Genomic DNA, 9,333 nt, shown 5'->3' with positions numbered 1-9,333 from the left:
GAGCATTTATTCTACTAGGACAAACAAGACAAACTCTTCCAGTTTACTCCTCTATATTTTACTGCTCACTGCTAATCCCCACAGCCGCTCACTGCACCTGCCCCAGCTGAATTCATGTTTCTGGCATGGGTGACCAGCATTGTAAAGACAATTCCAGATGCAGTTTTACAAGCATAACTGCTTTAATATTTCCCCATCTCCCTTGAAGAATTCATCCAGAGAACACTCTGGAACTGCACTTACCTTTTACTCAGGCACTACATACCAGACCAGCAGCCCAAAGCTAATTTATGATTAACCAATACTCCAAGGTTTTCTCTGTCTCCATAGCTTTTAATGGATAAGAATTTCTGGTATGAGCTGAAAGCTCGTTATTAAACCTCTAGGTTCATGACTCTGCACTCATTTTCCTTAATGCTGTTCATATTACCAGCATTTTCCTGTTTTTCCTCGAGAGTCCAACCCTCCACCATTTTGACAGTAACGCCCAGCTTCATGTCATCAAAAACAAGGAACACATCCTCCAAATAACTTATTACCATAAATTTAATCTCATTGCAATAAGCCATTGTTGCATAAAGACTTAGGGGACAACATGTGTCAGATTTTCCTTTGTGGTCTCTGTAATTGTCACTTATGAACTGGGCTAATGTACTGCCTACTGACAACAGCTAGCTACAGCCTGAGGAGCTTCAGCTACTTTAATAAAATCCGGGGTTTTGGTCCCCACTGTTTCATACTGCCTTATTTTGAAGGTTACAAGCAAATACAGCCCTCCTGCGACAAACACAGTTGAATATCGAGAACCTGCCCCTTGAAAGAGCATCTGTTGTCCATCTATCCAAAGCCCACCCCAGCAACAACAAAACAATCAGGATAATAAGCTCTTTCGAACAAGAGCTGCCTTTTTTTGCTTTGTATCCACAGCACTGGAAATGTAAGAGCTTGAATGATCTGCTCTCAGTTGCAGACAATGGAAAAATGCTGAAACACTAAAACAAAGCCCTCAATAGATAGAATGAAGCCTTGTCACTAAGATGAACTGCTAACAGCAAGTTCAGCTGAGCCTGCACTGAGCTAGCATCCCAGCTGAAAATAATGAAGATACTAAGGTTTTTTATTATTATTATTACTATTATTTTTGAAGTGAGACCCTTTGACAAATTATAACACCAAGGAAATTTATGGAACAATTGCTCTTCTCTGGGTGATACCTATGCTTTAAAAGCAACCCATCTATGACTACTCCTCTTCCACTTCAATACCAAATGCCTGCTATTTAAAAACAAGACATACTAATGAGTTTGCCCAATCAACATGGAATTAATTGACAGAATGGAGATGATGGAGAAAAAGCAAGAAGAAAACTGGTTCTACTTGCTGTCAATAGACTGGATGTGTTGTTGTCAAGATTAAACATCTGACAGTCAGTAACCATAGTAATAATGTACATGCTTCCTAACACAGGCACCCAAAATCCTGCCACTCTTTCTAAACAATCACCTGAGGCTTTCATGACCACACTCACTAAGTGGATATTATATTCCCATGCCCTCCAGTCTTAATCGAATAAGTGCACTAACGAATTAACACCACTTTAAGCCATTTTAGAATGCACTTATTTCATTATTTAAGATGTAAAAATGTAACTAATCTCAAACTCCATTTCTCACTGTCAGAAACTGCTGTCATTGCCTTAAGTAACGGTGCAGTGGAGGGATAGATAACAGGAAAACCAAGCAGCAATTGATTACTTTGTTGATCTATTTCTTTCAAGTCTCTTTCCAAGATCTGCTGCAAGCTGTAACCTTTACTTGTAATTACCATTAAGGAACATTGGTGTAAAATAATACTGAAAAAATTGTAAACTCTTGGAAAACAAAGCAGAAATGCAAAAATGGTCATGGAGTTGTTTCATTAAGGCTAAACGTTGTGGTTTAACCTGGCAGGTAGCAAAGCACCACACAGTCATCTACTCGTTCCCCACCTCCCAATGAGATAGGGGTATGAGGGGAGAATTGAAAGAAAAAAAAAAAAAATAAAGAACTTGTGTGTTGAGATTATTACTATTACTACTAAGCTAGAAAGGGAAGATAAAAAAAGATAATGATAATTATGCATATAATATATAAACATATATACATACACAAAACAAGCAATACACAAGCAATTGCTCACCACCGGCCATCCAAAGTCCAGTTCTGACCTCTTCCATGTACTTCATACATTGTTCATTCATTGGCATACATGCCTTACAAGCTGCAAGAGCAGCCAGGCAAGGGTATTAATATTTTGTATTCATTGCTTTTTTTCCTTATTGACTGGGTTTCAGAAGGCCAGAAGTGCTGTGTTGGTACAGAACTGCCTCACTTACAACACTGTGGCATTTCTCAGCAGGACTTCTGTGCCCAACTGGAATGGCTACTGGAGTGGCATTTGTTTTACCTCTTTTTAGACACTTTGAGACAAGTTACCAAAGTCAAAGCTAGGACTACCTTTTACAGTAGAAGCAGTCCATGTATTTTCTTGCTTTGAGGTGTGATAAAGGTGTGAAAGAAGTGCTTTTTGCTCTCTCTCCACAATGAAAGCAGCTTTGTGTGACCAACCAGCCTCTTGTAGCCCATTATCCTGTAAAAAACATAATTTCCTCGCAATGAATTTTGTATCTATGTCCATTTGGGTTAAAAAAAAAAAAAAAGCAACTGCTTGTTTGCAACTTTTCCCAAGTCATCCTCTTCACACCGTTTCAGAAAGCTTGATCAGCTGTGAAATTTGATGTTGCCTTGCAGAAACCAGATAAAAACATCAGAAGGGCAAGGCCAGCACTCAGAAGCCTCACTAGCATTACTTTGTGATGAATAGTTTTTCTTACTATTCTACTGAAGCAGGCCAGCTGGCCATGCTTACTTTAACATGCTATACTGATTTTGTATCTCTCCTATTTCCTGAAAAAGTATCAAATGACATCCAAGAAAAACATCCCTCTACAAGTCCAAATATAATACGGGAACTTTTTTTTTTTTAATTAGACAACTTCCATAACAAGATCACAAAGGCCTCAGGTTAGATTGACAGGAAGCTGTATTCAATTGCCTGTTGACGCGTTATTTTTCACGTGCTATCCCTGCAGTCCACATATCACGCCTTCCACTATTTTTCCTGGAACAAAGATCCAATAGGCTTATGGTAGGCTGGTCCCACTTTAATACTAACACATTAACTTCCTTCCTTCCAGCTTCCTCAGTGTGCATACTGATGCTCATGAAAGCCCCTCAGCCACTCGCAGTTCACTAGAAACTGAACATTTTCATCAAAATCAGAATTGCTCAGGTTGGAAGAGACCCTCAAGATCATCAAGTCCAACCTCAACCTAACCATACTACCCTAACTCCAACAACCCTCCACTAAATCATGTCCCTGAGCACCACAACCGAACAGTTTTTAAACACATCCAGGGATGGTGACTCAACCACCTCCTCGGGGAGCCTATTCCAGTGCTTAACAACCCTTTCTGTAAAGAAGGTTTTCCTGATATTCAAACTAAATCTCCCCTGGCTCAACTTGAGGCCATTTCCCCTCATCCTCTCACCTGTTACCAGTGAGAAGAGGCCAACCCTGCTCTCACTGTAAGCACCTTTCAAGTAACTGAAGCCTCCTCTTCCCCAGACTAAACAGCCCCAGTTTCTTCAGTCACTCCTCACAGGGCAAGTTCAGCTGCTATTAAGCACTTTCTCAAATTACTCTGGGAAGGAAAGATATTGTACACTGGTATAACAGACCTATAACATCCTTGCTTTGTATTTGGCAATTTCTTAAGTCCTTTCTCCGCTCTTACTGACAAAGCTCCCATTTCGCGCATGGCACCAGTAGGCAACAGTAGCTCAAGCTGAGGAGGTTTATTTTTGTTCTTAAAAAAAAAAAAAAAAAAAAAAAAAAAGCTCAGAACTCAAGTGTCTAATATCACACCTGATCTCAAGTGTTTATTACCTAGTCTTAGAGAAAGACCTGTATCAACTTTTTCAGTTACAAGTGGCTGTTTCACAGTTTTCTATATCAGTTCCCCCATTCTTCTATTTATTATACTTTCAAAAAGAGGAGAGGCATTGTTTTAATAGCTGCCCCTCCATCAAGATGCTGTTTGTGGAAAGCAGTGTACCTCACCCTCCCTCCACACCCCCCAATTACAGCTTTATTACCTGTAAAATACCCTTAGACACTTCCCAATTATCATTTACATTTTTCTTCCCTTGCAGCTGACTTAGCCCAGAATCATTTTTCTCTTTATATCAGATAAAGTTACTGATTTGCATTATGTTTGCCTTCAACAAATGTAACAACGCTACAAACATTTTTCCTTGTTATATCAATATTTTTTACCCTGATACTTTTCCTCTGCTAAGTCAAAAATCTTCCTTATAGCTTCTCTGGTCTACAATGGCATATTTTTTAAGCAAGAAAATTAAGAGCATTCTTTAATAATACTGAAGATACTTCAGTACTGGCCACTGCTGTCAGCATATGTCACTCAAATTGAGATCTCCCATGAAAATGCAGGTATCTTTTTCTTTCTATACATTAGGAACAGTAGCTCGAGCCAGTCATCTGTTCCTCCATAAGTACTGCTGCTGTCTCACAGACAGCAACCAACACTGCCTTTGGTGCTTTTCACGATGAGAAATTAATCCAGGAGATCATTTTCTTTTTGTCATTTGTTACTGGTAAATAAATCCTTTTTTTTTGTTGTCGTTGCTATTTCAGTGTGCCCACCAGACCTATCCCAAGAGGTCATAACCAGTGATTTAAAGATTTCAGTCACAAGAAGTCTCCCATCAAGTTTCAGCAATGCCATCTCTACTGAATTTATGGTCATAAATGCGCAATTTCACTTTGCCTGTTTATTATCTAGGATCCCTCACGTTGGTTTAAACAGCTAAATAATTCCTCCTTCTGCCCTTGGGAACTAGGTTGATTTTACTCCCTGGAATATGGTTAAAGAACCAGGGAATGCTCATTCTCCCCTTCCCCCTACCCCTTTCACTTTCTAGAGCTGCAGAGGTCCCATGCTTGCATCTTCCCTTTCCCAAGGAGGAAAAAAGCAGCATTTTCCCCCGACCTGCTTAGTGACTGCCCACTGATCCAGAAACCTCCTTCCCCTCAAAGAAATCCGGGAGACTACTGCAATACTACATTTGTTTGGGCAGGCACTCTGCTAGAAAACTTTCCTCTTTGGAAGCATTTCATAGGTGCTGTCCCTGCCCAGTAAGCAGTCTGCAGGCTTCCTGAGGTAACAACAAGCAGCTCCTGTTGTTACTCTGGTTAATAGTTGACACTGTGATGCTTTGTCTCTCCCTCTCCCCTTAAAAGAATAAAAACTTTTCCGCACAAGTAGTGTTGCACCTCGCAAGAGGGAAACAGAAATGAGTCTTTACAGCAAAAAAAATAAATAAATAAAATTATATCCTAGCCGTTGCTCTCAACTTTCATTGTTCTATAGGAAAGGTAATGTTAAAAACACTGGAACCCAGTTAAAGGTTAACATTGGTACACTCTGCATAAATTCAGGCATTAATGAGCACAGTTCTGCCCTTTGATTTTTAGTATTATACAAAATTGCACCAGGGTGGTTACACCACACAGAGCTCATACTTCTTGGAATTCATGCCTGGTCTTGTCTGAGATGTATTGGACATTGAAATAGAACAGCTTTTGCAGTCTTCTGTCAATGCCTTCTAAAATGGTTCTTTCACAGGATATGCTTTAAACCAGAACCAATTATTCTTTTAGACTGTAATATAAATCATACTGTAATTAGTACTTAACAGCAATAATGAAAGAAAGTGAGAAAAATGGTGAAAGAAAAGGAGCGAAAAAGCAATTTATTCAAAGTAATTGTGCTTCTACCTATTCATTTTATGTGTTTGCCACTTTCAGATCTTGCCATCCTGCCAATACGGTAGCAGTGTTCTACTTCTAGCCCTTTATATGTCTTCATAAAATAAAAATCTCAGCTGCAGTATTCCCCTAATCCCAGAAGATAAATGATTCCCTCCTAATCCAAATCTTCTATCTAATGTCTCAGCATTTTGAGCTGGGAGATCTTACATCATCTGAGATCAAATAAACAACTCTTCTGTGGGGTGTCCTGGAGGAACTGCTGTCTGTATAGCCACTTTAAAGGCTGGGACTTTTTTCCCTCCTACATCTGAAGCATTTTCTTACTTAGGAAACGTTTGTTGCATTCTCTGTAACCACTCCTTACTTTGCTTGCTTAGTCCAGTACAAACTCACATTTAACAGCCTCTTTATTGCTTCAAATGCCTCAAGAAACTGGATTCAATTCAAGGCCAATCCTGCCACTAGGATATTGCAGGTCTCAAGGATTTCCTTGCAATTCTGCCTAGAGAAAGAAAAATAACAAACAGAAACTAGAAAATAGCCACCAAGAATAAAGGTACTGGCTGCACTAAACAAGAACGTCTGCATGATATTCAGGACTTTTTATTTACACTCTTTCATCAGCAGTCCACGGAGCTCAAGATCCTCAAATCTTCCAAAACTGAAGGGCCTGGTTTTGCTTTTGTACCTATATTTCCAGATCTATGGCTATGGAAACATGAAACAAGTACAAGTCACTACAGCTTCAATTTCTAAAGTTGGCAGCTAGACTAAATCAATGGTGCTCAGAACACATGCACTGTCTCGTGCATTTCAATGGACTGCGGGCAACCATTTGAACGAGGAGTTTTTCAGCTATTTCATCACCGATTATGCTGCTAAAACCATGGACATGATGTATCCTCTCCATGTGCCAATTGCATTCTAGCCAATGGTCAAAACCTTCCAAGATTCATCCTTCGCAGTTCCTATGGGATATGAATGAACAAGCACTGTAACTATTTTAGATAGCACTAAACCTAGACACAACAAAAAATACACAAGAAGTATCTGGAAAGCCATCAGTAGCATGTATACAAATATTTTTTCTTACAACTATGCAGAAAAATAATCAGCTTTCAGCAAAGCTGCATAGAGTTCCCAGCTCACCCCAACCTGATGTAAAATGGGAGCTAGGAGCCCTGAAAGACCATTCAGATCCCACTTGCCACCAAGCACCCAAGTGTACTTGCAATGAATAAATCAGTCTGTCAGCAAAAATAAATAAACAAAATAAAGTGGGGACACCGTTTCAAACTCAGAGAGGGTAGATTTAGGTTGGGTATAAGGAAAAAGATTTTTCCAGTGAGGGTGGTGAGGCACTGGAACAGGTTGCCAAGAGATGTGGTTGATGCCCTGTCCTTGGAGACATTCAAGATAAGGCTGGATCAGGCCCTGGGCAACCTCACCTAGCTGTGCATGTCCCTTTCACTGCAAGGGAGTTGGACTAGATGATCTTTAAAGGTCCCTTTCCACACTAAGGATTCTACGATAAGAATTGTAACTTTTCTTTGCTAACTCTGCTTTTTTTTATTTTATACCCACATTGACCTTGTACCATTTTATCTACTATGGCAGTCATGGCAACACAAGCTGTACTCTGTAGCCGTGTCAAGGAACAGGTAAAACTAGAGCTGGCTCCTGCATTTCAGAGCTGCATTTTAATCAAAATTTACTCCCTGCTTTTTCTTTGGGCAGTCCACAGACAGCATCATTTATTTCATAAAGCTCTTCATGATTTTGAAAAGAGCTACTAATACACAGGTCCCTCGTGAGGGCTGTTGGATGCCAGCACACCAGCCCATGTGTCCTTGTGCCCAGACAGCTCTCACCACTTTCTCCCACACGTGACAACAGGTTGTGCAAGCTTCATGCCCTTCCAGATCAAATAACCTGACCTAAGGTGTCTCACATGATGGGACAAGGGAAAGTGAAAAGTCAGAATTGCTGTGGTTTAATCTTTCTGAAGTGAAGCACCTGAACCAACAACATTTTTTACTTTTCTACAGCCTGGGGATCCACTTTTTTTTTTTCCTTTAAACCATCCCTCTGAAAAAAAAAAAATGCAGTAGAAACAAGCTGAGAACAAGACTGACACTACAACGGAATTATAAGCTTTGAGAGCATATGTGTATAATATGGCTGAAGGCACAAACAGAGGAGGTCTCACTGCAAATGCCATGCAGTTATCTTCTGGTTATCTCCAGGCTGAAGTACCACAGCATAGTGTCAAGCAGAACATTTCCATCACACCAGCAAATACAGAAGGCATCCTGAAGTGCCCACATCATGCTGCAAGCTAAGCAGAACTGAGCTGCTGGCTTTGTGAACATTTATTTGGTGTGATGTAACAATCATTATTGTTTTTTTAGTGTGACATCAAGAATTTGAGCAAGAGGAGCTTTATCTTCTCTGCTGCAAACTTAAAAAGCCAACAAAACATAGCTCACTCTCTCCAAATAGCATTGCTAATATCTACAATTATTCACATGATGTTTCTATCCAGGGCAGCAGGCAGAGTGCCTTGCTCTTGTCATCCTGCTGTATTGCTGACATTCTTGATACCTGAACAGATGTGACACATTGACCATTTGAAAATAGCAACTGGCTGTTTTACAGCTCAAAAACATCTGTAGTTTTCTCTCTGAAAGGACATCTTTTGACAAGTTTTTTTGGTCATCCTGGACTTTCCAGTAATAGTTTTCCAAGCAAATACCCTGCACATCTTGGTACTAGTTGAGGATAAAAGATGCAATGGGACTAGCTACTTTTGGAAACACCACATTCATAGAAATGAGAAAGCAGTAATTATATACATTCATTTGGAGTTACTGACTACTCAACACGGTCTTAAAAATCTGAATTCCACTTTACATGTTAGACTGCATACTTCGGACCTTAGTTTTAAGGCCTGGAGTTTGAAAGCTTTTATATTTATTTTAGACAAAAAGATGCAGCGTCGAGCTCCAATGCTGTACCGTAAGACTTTCCTCTCACCCTAAGAGTTGCCTAGATTTGGGTTTCCTAGCAGAACACAGCACAATCATGACAGATCTTCCTGTAAGCACTGAAGCAGCTTCCAGCCTTCACAAAGTCGATAACAATGTCACCAAGCAACTGTGTCAAGCTTATCTTAATTTCACTTGAATTAGCACACCACTGACAGCTATCGGCTGCCACAGCCAGTTCAGTACTCACCATTTTCTTCTTGCTTCCAGTCCCCTACCAACCCACTGCCAAATAGCAAAAAGAGGTTGCTTTTGTGGGAGTGGCTTGTGCTGCTGCATTGCTTCGTCACTGCTGGTGATGGCAAAAAACACGAACACTGAGCCCACCCTGGGCCAGAGCTCCTCTATGAGCCTGTACTGAAGACTCCTTCTGGAGAAGCATCTCACAGCA

This window comes from Meleagris gallopavo, chromosome 2 (genome assembly GCF_905368555.1).
Source record: "Meleagris gallopavo chromosome 2, MGAL_WU_HG_1.1, whole genome shotgun sequence".
NCBI classification, from domain to species: Eukaryota; Metazoa; Chordata; class Aves; order Galliformes; family Phasianidae; genus Meleagris; species Meleagris gallopavo.
The sequence above is the reverse complement of the archived record's forward strand: the minus strand, read 5'-3'. Positions refer to the sequence as shown.